This window comes from Physeter macrocephalus, chromosome 16, assembly GCF_002837175.3.
Source record: "Physeter macrocephalus isolate SW-GA chromosome 16, ASM283717v5, whole genome shotgun sequence".
Classification (NCBI taxonomy): Eukaryota; Metazoa; Chordata; class Mammalia; order Artiodactyla; family Physeteridae; genus Physeter; species Physeter macrocephalus.
The window spans coordinates 101,427,826-101,452,072 of NC_041229.1; the positions used below are offsets into that span (position 1 = coordinate 101,427,826).

General features: G+C 36.5%; 1 protein-coding gene across 1 annotated transcript in view; it reads left to right on the plus strand.

Moving 5' to 3' along the window:
• The window catches only part of LOC102975521 (solute carrier family 22 member 10-like), a 60,377-nt gene that overhangs the window by 24,065 nt on the left and 12,065 nt on the right, over nucleotides 1-24,247 (plus strand). The window lies entirely within an intron of this gene.

A 24,247-nucleotide genomic window follows, 5' to 3' on the forward strand; every position in this document is an offset into this window, starting at 1 on the left:
TTTTTCATTTATTTCTGATCTGATCTTTATCATTTCTTTCCTTCTGCTAACTTTGGGGTTATTTTTTTCTTCTTTCTCTAACTGATTTAGATATAAGGTTAGTTTGTTTATTTGAGATGTTTCTTGTTTCCTGAGGGAGGATTGTATTGCTATAAACTTCCCTCTTAGAAATGCTTTTGCTGCATCCCATAGGTTTTGAGTCATTCTTTTTTCATTGTCATTAGTTTCTATGTATTTTTTGATTTCCTCTTTGATTTCTTCAGTGATCTCTTGGTTGTTTAGTAGTGTATTGTTTACCCTCTATGTGTTTGTATTTTTTATGGATTTTTTCATGTAATTGATATCTTGTCTCATAGCGTTGTGGTCGGAAAAGATACTTGATACAATTTCAATTTTCTTAAATTTACTAAGGCTTGATTTGCAACCCAAGATATGATTTATCCTGGAGAATGTTCCATTAGCACTTGAGAAGAAAGAGTATTCTGTTGTTTTTGCATGGCATGTCCTATAAATATTTATTAAGTCCATCTTGTTTAATGTATCATTTAAAGCTTGTGTTTCCTTATTTGTTTTCATTTTAGATGATCTGTCCATTGGTGATAGTGGGATGTTAAAGTACCCTACTATGATTGTGTTACTCTCGATTTCCCCTTTTATGGCTGTTAGCATTTGCCTTATGTATTGGGGTGCTCCTATGTTGGGTGCATAAATATTTACAATTGTTATATCTTCATCTTGGATTGATCCCTTGATCATTATGTAGTGTCCTTCTTTGTCTCTTGTAATAGTCTATTTTAAAGTCTGTTTTGTCTGATATGAGAATTGCTACTCCAGCTTTCTTACTGTCCTTTGTCTCTTGTAATACTCTTTACTTTAAAATCTATTTTGTCTGATATGAGAATGGCTACTCCAGCTTTCTTTTGATTTCCATTTGCATGGAATATCTTTTTCCATCCCCTCACTTTCAGTCTGAAGGTGGCCCTAGGTCTGAAGTGGGTCTCTTGTAGACCGCATATATACGGGTCTTGTTTTTGTATCCATTCAGCCAGTTTATATCTTTTGATTGGAGCATTTAATCCTTTTACATTTAAAGTAATTATCAATATGTATGTTCCTATTATCATTTTCTTAATTGTTTTTCATTTGTCCTTGTAGGTCTTTTCCTTCCCTTGTGTTTCCTGCCTAGAGAAATTCCTTCAGCATTTGTTATAAAGCTGGTTTGGTGGTGCCGTATTCTGTTAAATTTTTGCTTGTCTGTAAAGCTTTAATTTCTCTGTCGAATCTGAATGAGATCCTTGCTGGGTAGATTAATCTTTGTTGTAGATTTTCCCTTTCATCACTTTAAACATATACTATCACTTCCTTCTGGCTTGCAGAATTTGTGCTGAAAGATCACCAGTTCACCTTATGGGGATTCCCTTGTACGTTATTTGTTGCTTTTCCCTTGCTGCTTTTAATATTTTTTCTTCATATTTAATTTTTGATAGTTAGATTAATATGTGTCTTGCGTGTTTCTCCTTGGAATTATCCTGTATGGAGTCTCTGCACTTCCTGGACTTGATTGACTATTTCCTTTCCAATATTAGGGAAATTTTCAACTATAATCTCTTCAAATATTTTCCCAGACACTTTCTTTTTGTTTACTACTTCTGGGACCCCTATAATTCCAATGGCAGTGCATTTAATGTTGCCCCAGATGTCTCTGAGACTGTCCTCAATTCTTTTCATCGTTTTTTCTTTATTCTACCCTGCAGTAGTTATTTACATTATTTTATCTTCCAAGTCACTTATCCGTTCTTCTGCCTCAATTTTTCTGCTATTGATTCCTTCCAGAGAATATTTAATTTAATTTATTGTGTTGTTCATGGTTGTTTGTTTGCTCTTTAGTTCTTCTAGTTCCTTGTTAAACGTTTCTTGTATTTTCTCCATTCTTTTTCCAAGGTTTTGGATATTTTTACTCTCTTTATTCTGAATTCTTTTTCAGGTAGACTGTCTATTTCCTCTTCATTTGTTAGCTCCTTCATCTGCTGCATATTTTTCCATCTTCTCATTTTGCTTAACTTACTGTTGTCTGGGGTCTGCTTTTCGCAGGCTGCAGGATCCTATTTCCCGTTGTTTTTGATGTCTGTCCCCAGTGGGTAAGGTTTGTTCTGTAGGTTGGGTAGGCTTCCTGGTAGAGGGGAATGGTGCCTGTGTTCTGGGCGTTGGGACTGGATATTGTATTTCTGGTGGGGAGTGCTGCATCCGGTGATGGGTTTTGGGGTGTCTGTGAACTTATTATGATTTTAGGCAGCCTCTCTGCTAACGGGTAGGGTTGTGTTCCTGTCTTGCTAGTTGTTTTGCATGGGGCATCTAGCGCTGGACCTTGCTGGCCTTTGGGTGGAGCTGGGTCTTAGCATTGAGATGGAGATCTCTGGGAGAGTTCTTTCTGATTGATATTACATGGGGCTGAGAGGTCTCTGGTGGTCCAATATCCTGAACTCGGCTCTCCCCCTTCAGTTGCTCAGACTTGACACCAGGCCAGAGCACCAAGACCCTGTCAGCTGCACGGCTCATAAGAAAAGGGAGAATGAAAGAAAGAACCAAAAGATAAATAAATTTTAAAAATTAAAACGATAAAATTTTTAACATAAATAAAGTAATAAAAAGAAGAGCTCAACCAAACCAATAAAGAAATATACCAATGGTAACAAACGCTAAAAACTATAATAAGATAAACATAACAATCAGAAACAAGTCAGTCGCAGGCAGCAAACCCCAAGTCTACTGTGGTTGCCAAAGTCCACTGCCTCAATTTTGGGATGATTAGTTGTCTGCTCAGGTGTTCCACAGATGCAGGGTTCATCAACTTGATTGTGGGGATTTAGACCACTGCTCCTGAGGCTGCACAGAGAAATTTCCCTTTCTCTTCTTTGTTTGCACAGTTCCTGGGGTTCAGCTTTGGTTTTGGCCGCACCTCTGGATGTAAGTTGCTCTCAGGCATCTGTTCCCCACAGGAAGGAAGGGGTTAAAGCAGTGGCTGATTAGGGGCTCTTGCTTACTCATGCCAGGAGCAGAGAGGTGTACGGTAGTTTTAAGTGGAATGTGGGGCGAGCCTGTAGTGGCAGAGGTCACTGTGATGTTGCAACAGCCTGAGGTGTGTGGTGTTTTCTCCTCGGGAAGTTGTCCCTGGATCATGAGACCCTGGCAGTGGTGTGCTGCACAGGTTCCTGGGGGAGTGTGTGTGGATAGTGACCTGTGCTTGCACACAGGATTCTTCGTGGCTGCAGCAGCAGTGTTAGCATTTCATGCCTGTCTCTGGAGCTCATTTAGGCAGTGCTCTGCCTTCTGTGGGTAGACAGGGAAGGAATCCCCTCTCCTCATGCACCCTGAAACAATGGTCTTTTGACTCTTTGGCAGGTCCAGACTTTTTCCTGGACTCCCTGCCAGCTAGCTGTGGTGCACTAGCCCCCTTCAAGCTGTGTTCATGCAGCCAACCCCAGTCCTCTCCCTGGGATCTGACCTCTGAAGCCCAAGCCTCAGTTCCCAGCCCCCACCCGCCCTGGGGGGTGAGCAGACAAGCCTCTCAGGCTGGTGAGTGCTGGTCAGCACTGATCCTCTGTGTGGGAATCTCTCTGCTTTGCCCTCTGCACCCCTGTTGCTAAGCTCTCCTCTGGGTCTCTGAAGCTTCCCCCGCCACACATACACTCCCTGTCTCTGCCAGTGAAGAGGCTTCTTAGTGTTGGAAACTTTTCCTCCTTCACAGCTCCCTCCCAGAGGTGCAGGTCCCGTCCCTATTATTTTGTCTCTGTTTTTTCTTTTTCTTTTGCCCTTCCCAGGTACATGTGGATTTTCTTGCCTGTTGGGAAATCTGAGGTCTTCTTCCAGTGTTCAGTAGGTGTTCTGTAGGAGTTGTTCCACATGTAGATGTATTTTTTTTTTTTTTTTTTTGCGGTACGCGGGCCTCTCACTGTCGTGGCCTCTCCCGTTGCGGAGCACAGATTCCGGACGCGCAGGCTCAGCGGCCATGGCTCACGGGCCCAGCCGCTCTGCGGCATGTGGGATCCTCCTGGACCAGGGCACGAACCCATGTCCCCTGCATCGTCAGGCGGACTCCCAACCACTGCGCCACCAGGGAAGCCCTGTAGATGTATTTTTGATGTATTTTTGGGGAAGAAGGTGATCTCCACCTCGTAGTAGTCTGCCTTCTTGAAGGTCCCCCTCTAGTTATCTATTTTATACATATCAGTGTGTACATGTCAATCCCAATCTCCCAATTCATCCAACCACACACCCCTCCACTTTCCCCCCTTGGTGTCCATACATTTGTTCTCTACATCTGTGTCTTTATTTCTGCTTTGCAAACCAGTTCATCTGTACCATTTTTCTAGATTCCACATATATGTGTTAATATACTATTTTTGTTTTTCACTTTCTGACTTACTTAAATCTGTATGACAGTTGCTAGGTCCATCCATGTCTTTATAAATGACCCAAGTTCATTCTATTTATGGCTGAGTAATATTCCATTGTATATATGTACCACAACTTCTTTATCCATTCATCTGTCAATGGGCATTTAGGTTGCTTCCATGATCTGGCTATTTTAGATAGTGCTGCAATGAACATTGGAGTGCATATGACTTTTTGAATTAGGTTTTTCTCTGGATATGTGCCCAGTAGTGGGATTGCTGGGTTGTAATGCAGTTCTATTTTTAGTTTTTTAAGGAACCTCCATGCCATTCTCCATAGTGGCTGTATCAATTTACATTCCCACCAACAGATGCAACAGGGTTCCCTTTTCTCCACACCCTCTCCATCATTTGTGGTTTGTAGACTTTCTAATGATGCCCATTCTAACTGGAGTGAGGTGATACCTCATTGTTTTTGTATTGCATTTCTCTAATAATTAGTGATGTTGAGCAGCTTTTCATGTGTCTCTTGGCCATCTGTATGTCTTCTTTGGATAAATGTCTATTTCGGTCTTCTGCCCATTTTTGGATTCGGTTGTTGGTTTTTTAAATATTGAGCTGCACGAGTTGTATGTATATTTTGGAGATTAATCCATTGTCCGTTGCTTCTTTTGCAAATATTTTCTCCCATTCTGAGGGTTGTCTTTTCGTCTTGTTTATAGTTTGCTTTGCTGTGCAAAAGCTTTTAAGTTTCGTTAGGTCCATTTGTTTATTTTTGTTTTTATTTCCATTACTCTAGGATGTGGGTCAAAAAAGATCTTGCTGTGATTTATGTCAAAGAGTGTTCTTCCTATGTTTTCGTCTAAGAATTTTATAGTGTCTGGTGTTACATTTAAGTCTTTAATCCATTTTGAGGTTTGTGTGTGTGTGTGTGTGTGTGTGTGTGTGTGTATGGTGTTAGGGAGTGTTCTAATTTCATCATTTTATATGTAGCTGTCCAGTTTTCATATTTGTATATATTATGTACTGTGTGTGTGTGTGTGTGTGTGTGTGTGTGTGTGTATCGTGTTAGGGAGTGTTCTAATTTCATCATTTTATATGTAGCTGTCCAGTTTTCCCAGCACCACTTATTGAAGAATGTGTCTTTTCTCCACTGTATATCCCTGCCTCCTTTGTCATAGATTAGTTGACCATATGTGCATGGGTTTATCTCTGGGCTTTCTATTCTGTAACATTGATCTATATTTCTGTTTTTGTGCCAGTACTAAATCGTCATAATTACCGTAGCTTTGTAGTTTAGTCTGAAGCCAGGGAGTATTATTCCTCTGGCTCCGTTTCTTTCCCTGAAGATTGATTTGGCTATATGGGGCCTTTGTGTCTCCACACAAATTTTAAGATTTTTTTGTTCTAGTTCTGTAAAGAATTCCGTTGGTAGTTTGATAGGGATTGCATTGAATCTGTAGATTGCTTTGGGTAGTATAGTCATTTTCACAATATTTGTTCTTCCATTGCAAGAACATGGTATATCTCTCCATCTGTGTCATCTTTGATTTCTTTCATCAGTGTCTTACAATTTCCTGAGTACATGTCTTTTACCTCCTTAGGTAAGTTTATTCCTAGGTATTTTATCCTTATTGTTGCAGAGGTGAATGGGATTGTTTCCTTAATTTCTCTTTCTGATCTTTCATTGTTAGTGTATAGTAATGCAAGCGATTTCTGTGCATTAATTTTGTATCCTGCAATTTTACCAAATTCATTGATTAGCTCTAGTAGTTTTCTGGTAGCATCTTAGGATTCTCTATGTATAGTATCATGTCATACCCAGTTTCTGGAGAGTTTTTATCATAAATGGGTGTTGAATTTTGTCAAAAGCTTTTTCTGCATCTATTGAGATCATCATATGGTTTTTATTTTTCAATTTATTAATACAGTGAATCACATTGATTTATTTGTGTATATTGAAGAATACTTGCATCACTGGGATGAATCCCAATTGATCATGGTGTATGATGCTTTTAATGTGTTGCTGGATTCTGTTTGCTAGTATTTTGTTGAGGATTTATGCATCTATATTCATCAGTGATATTGGTCTGCAATTTTCTTTTTTTGTAGTGTTTGCCTGTTTATATATTCTGTCTTCCTGGTTCAGTCTTGGAAGGTCATACCTTTCTAAGAATTTGTCCATTTCTTCCTGGTTGTCCAGTTTATTGGCATAGAATTGATTGTTGTAGTTTCTTATGATGCTTTGTATTTCTGCAGTGTCTGTTGTAATTTCTCCTTTTTCATCTGTAATTTTATTGATTTGAGTCCTCTACCTCTTTTTCTTGATGAGTCTGGCTAAATATTTATCAATTTTGTTTATCTTCTCACAGAACCAGCTTTAGTTTTATTGATCTTTGCTCATTTTCTTTGTTTCTATTTCATTTATTTCTGCTCTGATCTTTATGATTTCTTTTTTTCTACGAACTTTGGGTTTTGTTTGTTCTTCTTTCTCTAGTTCCTTTAGGTATAAGGTTAGATTGTTTATCTGAGACTTTTCTTGTTTCTTGAGGTAGGATTATATTTGTTATAAACTTCCCTCTTAGAACTGCTTTTGCTGCTTCCCATAGGTTTTGTATCATCGTGTCTTCTTTGTAATTTGTCTCTAGGTATTTTTTGATTTTCTCTTTGATTTCTTCAGTGATCTCTTGGTTATTTAGTAACATATGGTTTACCCTCCATGTGTTTGTGTATTTTACTTTTTTCCCCCTGCAATTTATTTCTAATTTCATAGAGTTTTGGTCAGAAAGATGCTTGATATGATTCCAACTTTCTTAAATTTACTGAAGCTTGATTTGTGGCCCAAGATGTCATCTAACCTGGAGAATGTTCCGTGTGCACCTGAGAAGAAAGTGTAATCTGTTGTTTTCGGATGGGATGTCCTATAGATATCAGTGAAATCTATCTGGTCTATTGTGTCATTTAAAGCTTTTGTTTCCTTATTAATTTTCTGTTTGGATGATCTGTCCTTTGTTTTACGTGAGGTATTAAAGTCCTCAACTATTATTTTGTTACTGTAGATTTCCTCTTTTATAGCAGTTAGCATTTGCCTTATGTATTGAGGTGCTCCTATGTTGGGTGCATATATATTTATAATTGTTATATCTTCTTTTTGGATTAATCTCTTGATCATTAAGTAGTATCCTTCCTTGTTTCTTATAATAGTCTTTATTTTAAAGAGTATTATGTCTGATATGAGTATTGCTACTCCAGCTTTCTTTTGATTTCCATTTGCATGGAATATCTTTTTCCATCCCCTCACTTTCAGACTGTATTTGTCCCTAGGTCAGAAGTGGTTCTCTTGTAGACAGCATATATATGGGTCTTGTTTGCATATCCATTCAGGCAGCCTGTGTCTCTTGGCTGGAGCATTTAATCCATTCACAATGAAGGTAATTATCAGTATGTATGTTCCTATAACTATGTTAAAAATTATTTTGGTTTTGTTTTTGTAGGTCTGTTTCTTCTCTTGTGTTTTCCACTTAAAGAAGTTCCTTTAACATTTGTTGTAGAGCTGGTTTGGTGGTGCTGAGTTCTTTTAGTTTTTGTTTGTCTGTAAAGCTTTTGATTACTCTGTTGAATCTGAATGAGATCCTTGCTGGCTAGAGTAATCTTAGTTGTAGGTTCTTCCCTTTCATCACTTTAAATATATCATGCCACTCCCTTCTGGCTTGTAGATTTTCTGCTAAGAAATCAGCCATTACCTTATAGGAGTTCCCTTGTATGTTATTTGTCATTTTTCCCTTGTTGCTTTCAATAATTTTTCTTTGTGTTTAATTTTTTCGATTTGATTACTGTGTGTCTTGGCATGTTTCTCCTTGGGTTTATCCTGCCTGGGAGTCTCTGGCTTGGATGAACAATCATCCAAGTGCTCTCTGGACTTGGATGGCTCTTTCCTTTCCCATGTTAGGGAAGTTTCTGACTATTATCTCTTCAAATATATTCTTGCATCCTTTCTCTTTCTCTTCTCCTTTGGGGACCCCTATAATGTGAATGCTGGTTTGTTAATGTTGTCCCAGACGTCTCTTAGGCTGTTTTCATTTCTTTTCATTCTTTTTTCTTTATTCTTTCAATGGCAGTGATTTCCACCATTCTGTCTTCCAGATCACTTGTCCGTTCTTCTGCCTCAGTTATTCTGCTATTGATTCCTTCTAGTGTATTTTTTTCATTTCAGTTATTGTATTGTTCATCTCTGTTTGTTCTTTAATTCTTCTAGGTGTTTGTCCTTTCATTTTTCTAGGTCTTTGTTAAACATTTCTTACATCTTCACTATCTTTGCCTCCATTCTTTTTCTGAGGTCCTGGATCATCTTCACTATCATTATTTTGAATTCTTTTTCTGGAAGGTTGCCTATCTCCACTTTATTTAATTGTTTTTGGGGTTTTATCTTGTTCCTTCATCTGGTACGTAGCTCTCTGCTTTTCATTTTGTCTGTCCTGTGAATGTGGTTTTCCTTCTACATGATGCAGAATTGTAGTTCTTCTTGCTTCTGCTGTCTTCCCTCTTGTGGATGAGGCTATCTAAGAGGCTTGTGGAAGCTTCCCAATGGTAGGAGCTAGTGTGGGTAGAGCTGGATGTTGCTCTTTTGGGCAGAGCTCAGTAAAACTTTAATCTGCTTGTCTGCTGATTGGTGGGGCTGAGTCCCCTCCCTGTTGGTTGTTTGGCCTGTGATGACATAGCATTGGAGGCTACAGGCTCTTTGGTGGGGCTAATGGCAGACACTGGGAGGGCTCATGCCAAGGAATACTCCCCAGAATTTCTGCTGCCAGTGTCCTTGTCCCCATGGTAAGCCACAGCCCTGTCCTCTGCAGGAGACCCTCCAGCACTAGCAGGTATGTCTGGTTCAATTTCCTATGGGGTCACAGTTCCTTCCCCCTGGGTCCTGATGTGCACACTACTTTGTGTTTGCCCTCCAAGAGTGGAGTCTCTGTTTTCCCCAGTCCTGTCAAAGTCCTGCAATCAAATCCTGCTAGCCTTCAAAGTTTGATTCTCTGGGGATTCCTTCTCCCATTGCCAGACCCCCAGGTTGGGAAGTCTGACATGGGGCTCAGAACCTTCACTCCAGTGCATGGGCTTCTGTGGTATAATCGTTCTCCAGTTTGTGAGTCATGCACCCTCTGGTTACAGGATTTGATTTTATTGTGATTGTGCCCCTCCTAACATCTCATTGCAGCTTCTCCTTTGTCTTTGGATGTGAGGTATATTTTTTGATGAGTTTCAGTGTATCCCTGTTGATGATTGTTCAGCAGTTAGTTGTGATTGTGATTCCAGAGCTCTTGCAAGAGGGAGTGAGTGCATGTCCTTTTACTCCACTATCTTGAATCCAATGCCAATACTTCTTGAACTCTTCCATAAAACAGAAGAGGAGGAAAACTTCCTAACTCATACTATAAGACCAGTGTTCTTATGATTTCAAAGGTAGATAATGACATCAGAAAACGAAAATTACAGAGCCATATCCCCTCTGAATATAGACCTAAAAATATTCAACAAAATGCAAGCAAACTGAATCCAACTGCATATTAAAATGTTTATATACCATAAACAAATAGGATTTATCCCAGAAATACAAAGGTGGTTCATCATAAGATAATCATCCAATATAATATACCACATCAATACAATGAAGGAAAAAAACCTATATAACGTCAACTGATGCATAAGAGACATTTTATAAAATCAAACAATTTTCTTGGTGAAAATAATATAGTAATTAAATGTAACTTCCTCAATATTTTAAAGGGTGTTTAGGAATAAAGCTATAACTATCACTACAGTCAGTGGTGAAAGAATATTAACTTTCACACTAAGGTAAGGAGAAAGATAAAGATGTCTGCTTTCACCGCTGCTATTTAACATCATACTGTAAACCTATGTAGAGCAATTAGAGAGAAAGAGAAATAAAATTTACCCAAAGTAAAAGGGAAGAATAATAATATAATTATATATATATAGATAGATGAAATGATCATATAGATATAGAAAATTCCAAAGAATGCCCAAGAAATTCATTAGAACTAATGAACGAATTTAAGAAAGTTGCAGAGTACAAAACGAACACACAAAAATCAGTTGTTTTTCTATATATTTGAAGTGAACAATTTGAAAAGAAAATTAGGAAATTTATTACCCATACATCATCTTCTAAAGGAATAAAATACTTAGAAGTAAATTTAACCTAGTATGTGAAAGACTTGCACATTGAAAACTATACAGCGTTGTTGAAAGAAATTAGAGAAGACCTAAATAAATGGAAAGTATCCCATGTTAATGAGGTAGGAAGACCTAATATTATCAATGAAGTCAATCATATTTAATGCAACTACAGTTTCAGTGAAATCACTATCAAAACTCCAATGTAATGTTTTTCTAGAAACAGAAAAGCTGAAACTTATATTCATATGAAATCAGGGCTCCAAATAACCAAATAACCAAATAACCATGCATCTCGGTTTCAGAACTACAATAAAGCTACAGTTACCAAATGTTGTGGTACTGGTATAAGGATTGACATACCGACAAATGTAATAGAACTGAGAGTTCAGAAATAAACCCATACATTTATAGCCAACTGTTTTTTTTACAAGGGTGCCAAGACCATTTAATGTGAGAAAGAACAGTCTCTTCAGCAGATGGCATTGAACAACTAAATGTCCACATATAATAGAATGAAGTTTTCTCTTCTGTGCACACTGTATATAAAAATTAACCCAGAATGTATCATTGACCTACATATAAAAATTAAAAACTTAAAACCCTTAAAAGAAAACATAGAAACAACTTTTCATGACCTTTTATTCAGAAATGAATTCTAAGAAACTAAAAGCACAAACAACAATAGAAAAATAGGTAAATTGGACTTCATCAAATTTTAAAACTAATGTGTATCAAAGTACATTATCGATAAAGTGAAAATACAAACTGCAAATGGGTGAAAATATTGGAAAATCATATATCTTTTAAATGTTTAATATACAGAACATATAAATAACTTAATGACAAAATAATAAACCAATTAAAAATTAGCAAAGAATTTGAATAGATATGGTCACAAAGAAGATATTCAAGTTGCAATAAGCACACGAAAAGAACCTCAACAGCATCACTTATTAAAGAAATGCAAATCAATACTATCTGGGAAACCAGTGCACACATACTAAGATGGGTATAATAAAAAAATAAAAATCATAAATAAGAGAGAGTTCAAGAAGGTGGAGCAAGAGAATGAGTAGCTCACTTCCCGCCATTAACACATCACAAATACATCTACATGTAGAACAATTCTCAGTGAAAACTAACTGTAAATTTGTATAAGTACTCCTGTACAACCAAGGTTATAAGGTAGATAAACAAGTAAGGATGAGAAGAAAAGCTATTTTGTCAGAACCTGTGCTCCTCTGAGTGGACTAAAAGAAAAAGGGAGATTTCATGGGTGCACATGTGTAAGGAGTGCATTCATGCTGGCTTGCCACCAGACAGGGCGTGTAGAGGTCTGCTCTAGTGGCTGCTGTGTTTATCATGACCACCTCACTATGCACCATAGCCCAAGCAGAACAAATGCTTAGGCCCTGCTTACTCCACACCACCAGCAGAATTGGATCTAGGGTGGCCAGGACCTGGGAAAAGATTCAACTTTGGGACACAGATGCTCCCCTGTAACAGAGTAGACATCAGGTGGAGCAGCAACAGCCATAGTTAGCAGTTATTCTAGTGGTGCCCTAGAAGTAACCTTGACTTGTGATAGCAGCTGCTCCACAACAGCACAACCCTCCCCACCTGTCCCACCTGCCCTGAAGTTCCACCCAGGGCAGGAGCAATGTAGCCTGGGGACAGTGATCAATTGTAAGCACAAAAGGTCTTGCCCCCGAGACAGGGCAGAGAGGGGACTGCTCTAGAAGCTGCCAGTTTTTGAGAACTGCCTTGCTGTGTCCCCCAGCCCAAGCCAAGTGAATGCTCTGTTCCTGCTCACTTTATGCCACAGTGCGGCACTGGATATGGGGTGGCCACCACCAGGGAAAAGACGCAGCCATGGGCTGCATCTGAGTGGAGCTGCAGAGGCCTACACAGCACAGAATTAGACCTCTGTAGGTGCACAAGCCACAGTTGCTTCACCACTCTCCTCCTCTAGAGCAAAGGTCCCACTGTCGAGAGAAAGAAAAACACACAATTAAAAGGAAAACAGGCAACATGAGCCCAACCCTCAGGGCTTCCAATCCAGCAACTTGGGATTAGATCTAGCTCCTGACAAGGCATTGATGACCACTGAACAGAGGGAAGTCCTGCCTCACATCTTGAATAGGCTCTCGGTCTTCTACTGCCAGGCCTGCCCTATCAAGGTGATACCTGCCAGCACTCCCTGAGGAAACAGCTGACTGGCATCCACGTCAAATCCAGCCCTCTCCCCAAAGGCACTGGACACACCCAGTCTACAAAGAGATGTTCACACATGAGAACACTCCTTCAAGACCATAATAGGTAACTGTTTCAACTAAATACATAGAGACCGAGAAAGTTAAGTAAAATGAAAAGGCAGAGGGACTACTCTCAACTGAAGGATCAAGAGAACATGCCTTAAAAAATAATGAAACAGAAATAAACAATTTACCTGATAAAGAATTCAAAACATTGATAATGAAAATGTTAACTGAATTAGGGAAAAGATTGATCTAAACACTGATCATTTAAACAAAGAAATAGAAAATGCAAGGAAGAACTAATCAAAAATAAATAATTCAATATCTGAAATAAAGAACACACTAGAAGAAGTGACTAGGAGACTAAGTGACATATAACAAAGCACAAGTTATCTGAAGATAGAATATTGGAAATCACACAGTCAGAACAGCAGAATGAAAGACACATAAAAAAATGATCTCAATCTACAAGATCTCTGAGATAGCATGAAGCATGACAACATTTGCATTATTGGGATTCCAGAGGGAGAAGAAAAAGATAAATAGATTGAAAATACATATAAGGAAATTATGTCTGAAAATTTTCCAAACCTGGAGAAAGAAACAGATATCCAGGCACAGGAAGCACAGAGGGTCCTAGAAAAGATTAAACCAAACAGACCCACAACAAGATATATCATAATTAAAATGATAAAAGTGAAAGATAAAGAAAGGATTCTAAAGGCAGCAAGAGAAAAACAATGAGTTATATACAAGAGAATTCCCATAAGGCTATCAACTGATTTTTCTGCAGAAAATTTGCAAGCCAGAATGGAGTGCCATGACATATTAAAAGTGCTGAAAGGAAAAAAAACAGCAACCCAGGATACTCTACCAAGCAAGAGTACCATTTAGGATAGAAAGAGAAATAAAGAACTTCTTAGAAAAGCAAAACTGAAAGAATTAATCAATACTAAACATATCGTAAAAGAAATGTTGAATATTCTTCTCCAAATAGAAAAGAAGTAAGGATCTATAAGAAAGGAAAAATCCCATTAGGAAATGCAAATATATAGAAAGAATTTAAGATCACTAAATGAGCCAGCTGTCCATTAAAAGTCAAAAAATTGTAAAAACAACCATAACTACTATGAGATAAACAGTTAAGAGATAAACATGAATATGTAAAATATGACATCAAAACCACAAATGTGGGGGAGGGGAATAAAAATGTGTACGTCTTAGAATGTGTTTGAACTGAAATAACAGCCAGTTTAAAACAAGTGGGTATAATTATGAGTCAACATACATGGACCCCATGGTAAAAATAAATCAGAAACCTATAATAAATACAAAAAAATCAGGACCTCCCTGGTGGCTCAGTGGTTAAGATTCCATGCTCCCAATGCAGGGGGCCTGGGTTCAATCCCTGGTCAGGGAGCTAGATCCCACAGGCATACCACAACTAAGGAGCCCGTCTGCCATAACTGACAGGGCGCAACTAAATAAATAAATAAATAATAAATAAATAAATATTTTTAGGGCTTCCCTGGTGACACAGTGGATAAGAATCTGCCTGCCAAGGCAGGGGACACAGGTTCGAGCCCTGGTTGTGGAAGATCCCACATGCCACGGACCAACTAAGCCCATGCACCACAACTACTGAAGCCCATGCACCTGGAGCCCATGCTCCGCAACAAGAGAAGCCACCACAATGAGAAACCTGTGCACTGCAAGGAAGAGCAGCCCCCTCTTGCCGCAACTAGAGAAAGCCCACGTGCAGCAAGGAAGACCCAACGCAGCCAAAAATAAATAAATAATAAATAAATAAATTTATTTTGAAAAATACACAAAAATCAAAAAGAGAGAAAGCCAAGCACACTACTAAAGAAAATCATCATTTTATATATAGTAGTGTGTACACCTGAAACCAACACAACATTGTAAATCAACTATACTCCAATAAAAATTAAGAAAAAAATTTTAAAAAGAAAATTATCAAATCACAATAGTAGGAACTAAAAGAAGATAAAATGAAGAAAGCAGATCTATAAAAACAACCAGAAAACATGTAATAAAATTGCAAAAGTACACCACTATCAATAATTACTTTAAATATCAATGAACTAATTGGAAAAAGAAACCAAGATATTCAGTATGCTGCCCACATGAGACAACTTGAGAGTGAGTCTGAAAGTGAAGGGATAGAAAAGATATTTCAAAGGGAAATGACAAGAAATCAGAAGTAGCAGTACTCATATGAAACATAATAGATTTTATAACAAAGGCTATAGAAAAAGACAAAGAAGGCTTTATATAATAATACAGGGATAAATACAAGAACAGGATATTACACTAGCTAACATATATGTACTCAATAGAGGAACACCTAAATATATAAAGCAAACATAAAGGGAGAAATTGACAATAATAGTAGGAAAATTTAACATTCCACTGACATCAGTGGACAGATCATCCAGACAGAAAATCAGTAAGGCAAAAGTGGTCTTAAAGACACAATAGATCAGTTGGACTTAGTTGATATCTACAGGACATTACATCCCCCCTCCCACGAAAAATCAGAATACACATTCTCTTCAAGTGCTCATGGAATGTTCTCCAGGATAGATCACATATTGGACCACAAAACAAGTCTCAACAAAGTTAAGATAGAAATAATATAAAACATTTTTTCCTACCACAGCAGTATGAATCCAGAAATCAACTACAGGAAGAAAAATGGGAAAAGAACAAACATGTGGAGACTAAATAACATGCTACTAAGAAACCACTGGGTCAATGACAAAATCAAAGAGGAAATCAGAATATACCCTGAGACAAGTGAAAATGAAGCACGCTTTCCATAAACTGTGAGATGCATCAAAAGCAGTTCTAAGAGGGAAGTTTATAGCAATACAGGCCTTCCCCCCAAAACAAGAAAATTCTCAAACAAACCACCTAAATATAATTAGAAAAAGAAAGACAAACAAAACACAAGTCACTAGAAGGAAGGAAGTAATAAAGTTCAGAAAGAAAATAAACAAATATAGATTTAAAAAAATAGAAAAGATCAATGGAACCAAGAGTTGGTTTTTTGAAAATATAAACAAAATTGATAAACCTGTAGCCAGGCTCACTAAGAAGAAAAGAGAGAGGACCCAAATAAACAAAATAAGAAATGAAAGAGGGGAAATAACAACTGATACCACAGAGAAACCAAAAAATCATAAAAGAATACTATGACTAGTTATACATCAAAATATTGGACAACCTAGAAGAAATTAACAAATTTCTAAAAGCATGCAGCCTACCAATACTGAGTCAAGAAGAAACAGACAATTTGAACAGACTGATCAGTAGAAGTGAGATAGAATCTTTAATTTTAAAAACTTCCTGCAAACAAAAGTCCAGGGCCAAATGGTTTCAAAGGGGAATTCTACCAAACATGTAGAGAACAGTTAATATCTATCCTTCTCTAAAGAAAGTAAATATATACAGTGGTACATATATACAGTGAAATACTACTAAGCCACAAAAAAGAATGAAATAATGCCATTTGCAGCAACTTGGATGGACCTAGAGATTATCATACTAAGCGAAGTAAGTCAGAAAGAGAAAGACAAACAGCATATGATATCACTTATATGTGGAATCTAGAATAAGATGCAAAAGAACTTATCTACAAAACAGAAACAGATTCATAGATATAGAGAACAGACTTGTGGTTGCCAAGCAGGAGGAGTGGTGGGGGAGGGATAGATTGGGAGTTTGGGATTAGCAGATCCAAACTATTATATATTGATTGGACAAACAAGTTCCTACAGTATAGCACAGGGAACAATATTCAATGTCCTGTAATAAACAAAAAAAGACAAGAATATGAAAAAGAATGAATAAATATATATATTCATATATATAGTCATGTATATATATGACTAATCACTTTGCTGCACAGAAAAAATTAACACAACATTGTAAAACAACTATACCTCAATAAAATAAAATAAAAAACAAAAACATCTATACTTCTCAAACTATTCCAAAAAATTGCAGAGGAAGGAGCACTTCTGAACATATTCTATGAGGCCATCATCACCCTGATACCAAAACCAGACAAAGCTGTCACAAAAAAAGGAATTAGAGGCAAATATCACTGAAGAACATAGTTGCAAAACTCCTCAATAACATGTTGTTATTAGGCAACTGAATCCAACAATATATCAGAAGGATCATACACAATAATCAAGTGTGCTTTATTGCATGGATGCAAGTATTTTTCAGTTTCTGCAAACAAATCAATGTGATATACCACATTAAGAAACAGAAGAATTAAGAAAAACCATATGGTCATCTAAATAGATGGAGAAAAAGATTTTGATAAAATTCAACATTCATTTACAGTAAAAAATCTTCAGAAAGTGGGCATAGAGGAAAGATACCTCAACATCATAATAACCATATATGACAAGCACATAGCTAACATCATAATCACTGGTGAAAAACTGAAAGCATTTCTTATAAGTTCAGGAACAAGAAAAGGGTGCTCATTCTTGCCACATTTATTCAACATAGTATTGGAAGTCCTAGCCATGCAAATACAATAAAAAGAAATAAAAGAAAACAAATTTTTAAAAAACTGTCATTGTTTGAAGATGTCATACTATTCATAGAAAATCCTATGATGCCAGCAGAAAACTACCAGAGCTCACCAATGAATTCACCAATGTTGCAGGATACAAAATTAATATACAGAAATCTGTTGCATTTCTATACACTAACAAAAAACTATTGGAAATAGAAATCAAACACAAAATTCCATTTCCAATCACATCAAAAAGAATAAAATACCTAGGAATAAACCTACCTAAGGAGATGAAAGACCTGTTCTTGGAAAACTACAAGACACTGATGAAAGAAATTGAAGAGGACACAAACAGATGCAAAGATATACTGTGTTCATGGACTGGAAGAATTAATGTTAAAATGACCATACTACCCAAGGAAATCTACAGATTCAAAGTAATCTCTATAAAAATACCAAGAGCATTTTTCACAGAATTAGAATAAATAATTTTAAATTTTGAATGGAATCAGAAAAGACCATCAATAGCCAAAATGATCTTGAGAAAGAACAGAGCTGGAGGAATCATGATCCCTGACTTCAGAGTATACTACAAAACTACAGTAGTCAAAACAATGTGGTACTGGCACAAAAACAGACATATAGATCAATGGACGAGAATAGAGGGCCAAGAAATAAACCCATACACTTATGATCAATTAATGCACAACAAAGGAAGCAAGAATATAGAATGGAGGAAAGACAGTCACTTCAATAAGTGGTGCTCAGAAAACTGGAAAGCTTCATGTAAAAGAAGGAAATTAGAACATTCTCTAAAACCATATACACTTAAATAAAAAAAGAAAATGGATTAAAGACCTAAATGTACTACTAGAAACCATAAAACTTCTAGAAGTAAATATATGTGGAACACTCTGACATAAATCAAAGCAATGTTTTTATTGGATCTGTCTCCTAAAGCAAAGGAAATTAAACCAAAAATAAACAGTTGAGACAAAATTAAACTTAACAGCTTTCACACAGTAAAGGAAATCATCAACAAAATGAAATGACAACCTGCTGAATGGGAGAAAATATTTGCAAATGATATGACTGATAAGGGGTTAATATCCAAATATGTAAATAACTCATATACACCAACATCAAAAAAACCAAACAACTAGGTTAAAAAATAGGAAGATCTAAATAGACATTTCTCCAAAGAAGACATACAGATGATCAATAGGCACATGAACAGATGCTCAACATCTTTAATCATTAGAGAAACGTTAATTAAAAAGACAATGCAATATCACCTCACACCTGTCTAAATGGCTTTCAACAAGAATACAAATAACAAATATTGGTGAGAATGTGGACAAAATGGAACCCTTGTACACTATTGGTGAGAATGTAAATTGATGCAACCCCTGTGGAAGACAGTATGGAGGATTCTCAAAAAACTAAAAATAGAGCTACCATATGACACAGCAATTCCATTCCTGAGATAATATCCAGAAAAAAATGAAAACACTAATTCTAAAAGATACATGCACCCCAATATTCATAGCAGCACTATTTATAATAGCTGAGACATGGGAGCAATCTGTGTACCCATTAACAGACTAATAAAGAAGATGTAGTATATATTTACAATGGAATATTACTCAGCCATGATAAGAATGAAATTCTGGTTTTTGCAGCAATGTGGATGGACCTAGAAAATATTGTGCTAGTGAAATAAGTCAGAGAGAGAAAGACAAATACTCTATAACATCACTTATATGTGGAATCTTAAAAAATAATACCAATGAATGTATGCAAAAAAAAAACAGGCTTACAGATACAGAAAACAAACTAGTGGTTACAAAAGGGGACAGGAAGTGGGGAGGGAGATATTAGAGATATGGTATTAATAGATAGATAATACTATTGTGCATAGAACAGAGGAGCAACAAGGATATATTTTAAAGCACAGGGAGTTATATCCATTACCTTATAGTAACTTATAATGGAATATAATCTATAAAAATACTGAATCACTGTGCTGTACACCAGAAACTAATATAATATTGTAAATCAACAGTACTTCAACAAAAAATTATAAATTTCAAGTGTTGGTGAGCATGTGGAGAAATTGAAACTCTTGTCCATTGATGGTGGGAATGTAAATTGGTGAAACCACTGTGGAAAACAGTTTGACAGATCCTCAAAAATCTAAACATGTAATTGCAATCTGAACCAGCAATTCCACTCCTAGGTGTATACTCTAAAAACAGGGACTTAGATAGTTGTATATCAAAGAATACAGCAAAAAAGAATGAAGTTCTGGTACATGGTACAACATGAATGAACCTTGAAAAAATTATGCTAAATGAAATAAACCTGACAAAAAAGAACAAATGTTGTAGGCATCCACTTATATGAAATATATCTAGAATAGGCAAATTAATGGAGACAGAAAGTAGACTAGTGATATCAGAAGAATAAGAGGGCAGGAGTGAATGGGAAATTACTGCTTGATGGTGATAGAATTTCTCTTTGTGTTGATGTAAATATCTCAGAAAAAAGACAATGATGGTAGCACAACATGACTAATGTAATTAACCACAGGTTTGTAGATCTAAAAATGATTAAAATGACAAGTATTGTATCTATCATATGACAATAAAAACATTCAAATATATCTCCAAATATCATTGTGAATTATGTGTCTAATTCTGTCAATATTGTTTCATGTATTTCAAACTTTTTTTAAGTTAAGGTACATTTGACATTTTCAGTGTTATCTTTTCTGGAAATGTATTTTGTTTCGAAATTTATTTTATTTGATATTAATATAAAGACTCCCACATGATTATTACTATTTTAATTCTATATCTTTTTCTGTCAATTTACATTTTTTAACCTCTTTATTGGAGTATAATTGCTTTACAATGTTGTGTTAGTTTCTGCTGTATAGCAGGGTGAATCAACTATAAGTATACATATAACCCCATATCCCCTCCCTCCCACCCTCCCTATCCCACCCTTCTAGGTCGTCACAAAGCATCGAGCTGATCTCCCCATGCTATGCAGCAGCTTCCCACTAGCCATCCATTTTACATTTGGTAGTGCATATATGTCAATGCTACTCTCTCGCTCCGTCCCAGCTTTCCCTTCACCCGTCTGTGTCCTCAAGTCCTTTCTCTACATCTGCGTCTTTATTCCTGCCCTGCCACTAGGTTCATTAGTACCGTTTTTTGTTTTTTTTTAGATTCCATATAAGTGTGTTAGCATACGGTATTTTTTTTCCTCATTCTGACTTACTTCACTCTGTATGACAGACTCTAGGTCCATCTTTCAACTGACAATATTTTAAGTACTACAGTGGGCAGTATAAAAGTACATCACGTTTTTGATCACTACAAGAAACCATATGCCAATAAAATGGAAAACCCGGAGGAAATAGAAAAATTCTTAGAAAAGCACAACCTTCAGAGACTGAACCAGGAAGAAATAGAAAATATAAACAGACCAATGACAAGCACTGAAATTGAAACTGTGATTAAAAATCTTCCAACAAATAAAAGCCCATGACAAGACGGGTTCAAAGGCGAATTCTATCAAATACCATCTTGTGTTGTTGGTGGAAACATGAAACGGTACATGTACTATGGAAAACAGTTTGGTAGTTCATCAAAAAGTTAAACACAGGGACTTCCCTGGCGGTCCAGTGGTTAAGACTCTGTGCTTCCACTGCAGGGGGCATGGATTTGATCCCTGGTTGGGGAACTAAGATTCCGCATGCCACAAGGCATGGCCAAAAAATTAATTAAAAAAAAAAATGTTAAACAGAGTTACCATACAACCCAACAATTCCACTCCTAGGTATGTATATTCAAGAAAGGTAAACAGTCACAAAAAATTTATATATGAATGTTCACAGCAGCATATTCATAACAGCCAAAGAATAGGCACAACCCAAATGTCTATCAACTGATGAACTGATAAACAAAATGTGGTCTATCCATTCAATGAAGTATTATTCAGCCATAAAAAGGAATGGTACAACACATTTGAGCCTTGAAAAAATTATGCTAAATGAAATAAACCTGACAAAAAAGAACAAATGTTGTAGGCATCCACTTATATGAAATATATCTAGAATAGGCAAATTAATGGAGACAGAAAGTAGACTAGTGATATCAGAAGAATAAGAGGGCAGGAGTGAATGGGAAATTACTGCTTGATGGTGATAGAATTTCTCTTTGTGTTGATGTAAATATCTCAGAAAAAAGACAATGATGGTAGCACAACATGACTAATGTAATTAACCACAGGTTTGTAGATCTAAAAATGATTAAAATGACAAGTATTGTATCTATCATATGACAATAAAAACATTCAAATATATCTCCAAATATCATTGTGAATTATGTGTCTAATTCTGTCAATATTGTTTCATGTATTTCAAACTTTTTTTAAGTTAAGGTACATTTGACATTTTCAGTGTTATCTTTTCTGGAAATGTATTTTGTTTCGAAATTTATTTTATTTGATATTAATATAAAGACTCCCACATGATTATTACTATTTTAATTCTATATCTTTTTCTGTCAATTTACATTTTTTAACCTCTTTATTGGAGTATAATTGCTTTACAATGTTGTGTTAGTTTCTGCTGTATAGCAGGGTGAATCAACTATAAGTATACATATAACCCCATATCCCCTCCCTCCCACCCTCCCTATCCCACCCTTCTAGGTCGTCACAAAGCATCGAGCTGATCTCCCCATGCTATGCAGCAGCTTCCCACTAGCCATCCATTTTACATTTGGTAGTGCATATATGTCAATGCTACTCTCTCGCTCCGTCCCAGCTTTCCCTTCACCCGTCTGTGTCCTCAAGTCCTTTCTCTACATCTGCGTCTTTATTCCTGCCCTGCCACTAGGTTCATTAGTACCGTTTTTTTTTTTTTTTAGATTCCATATAAGTGTGTTAGCATACGGTATTTTTTTTCCTCATTCTGACTTACTTCACTCTGTATGACAGACTCTAGGTCCATCTTTCAACTGACAATATTTTAAGTACTACAGTGGGCAGTATAAAAGTACATCACGTTTTTGATCACTACAAGAAACCATATGCCAATAAAATGGAAAACCCGGAGGAAATAGAAAAATTCTTAGAAAAGCACAACCTTCAGAGACTGAACCAGGAAGAAATAGAAAATATAAACAGACCAATGACAAGCACTGAAATTGAAACTGTGATTAAAAATCTTCCAACAAATAAAAGCCCATGACAAGACGGGTTCAAAGGCGAATTCTATCAAATAATTAGAGAAGAGCTGACATCATCCCTCTCAAAATCTTCCAAAATATAGCAGAGAGGGGAACTCTCCCAAACTTATTCAACAAGGCCACCATCACCCTGATACCAAAACCAGACAAAGATGTCACAAAGAAAGACCACTACAGGCCAATATCACTGATGAACAAACATGCAAAATTCCTCAACAAAATATTAGCAAACTGAATCCAACAGCACATTAAAAGGATCATATACTATGATGAAGTGGGGTTTATCCCAGGAATGCAAGCATTCTTCAATATACGCAAGTCAATCAACGTGATACACCATATTAACAAATTGAAGGAGAAAAACCATATGTCATCTCAATAGATGCAGAGAGCACTTTCGACAAAATTCAACACTGATTTATGATACAAACCCTCCAGAAAGTAGGTATAGAGGGAACTTTCCTCAACATAATAAAGGCAATATATGACAAACCTACAGCAAACATCATTCTCAATGGTGAAAAACTGAAACCATTTTCCCTAAAATCAGGAATAATACAAGGATGCTCACTCTCACCACTATTATTCAACATAGTTTTGGAAGTTTTAGCCACAGCAATCAGAGACGACAAAGAAATAAAAGGAATCCAAATCGGAAAAGAAGACCCAAACTCACTGTTTGCAGATGACCTGATACTATAAATAGAAAATCCTAAAGATGCTACCAGAAAACTACTAGAGCTAATCAATGAATTTGGTAAAGTAGCAGGATACAAAATTAATGCACAGAAATCTCTTGCATTCCTATACACTAATGATGGCCTGGATTCAGACTATACTACAAAGCTACACTAAACAGGACAGTATGGTACTGGTACAAAAACAGAAATATAGATCAATGGAACAGGATAGAAAGCCCAGAGATAAACCCATGCACATATGGCCACCTTATATTTGATAAAGGAGGCAAGAATATACAATGCAGAAAAGACAGCCTCTTCAATAAGAAGTGCTGGGAAAACTGTACAGCTACATGTAAAATAATGAAATTAGAACACTTCCTAACACCATACACAAAAATAACCTCAAAATGGATTAAAGACCTGAATGTAAAGCCAGACACTATAAAAGTCTTAGAGGAAAATATAGGAAAAACAGTGTTTGACATAAATCACAGCAAGATCCTTTTTGACCCACCTCGTAGAGAAATGGAAATAAAAACAAAAATAATCAAATGGGACCTAATGAAACTTAAAAGCTTTGCACAGCAAAGGAAACCATAAGCAAGATGAAAAGGCAACCCTCAGAATGGGAGAAAATATTTGCAAATGAAGCAACTGACACAGGATTAATCTCCAAAACATACAAGCAGCTCATCCAGCTCAATATCAAAAAAACAAACAACCCAATCCAAAAATGGGCTAAGACCTAAGTAGAGATTTCTCCAAAGAAGATATACAGACTGCCAACAAACACATGAAAGAATGCTCAACACCACTAATCATTAGAGAAATGCAAATCAAAACTACAATGAGATATCATCTCACACCGGTCAGAATGGCCATCATCATAAAATCT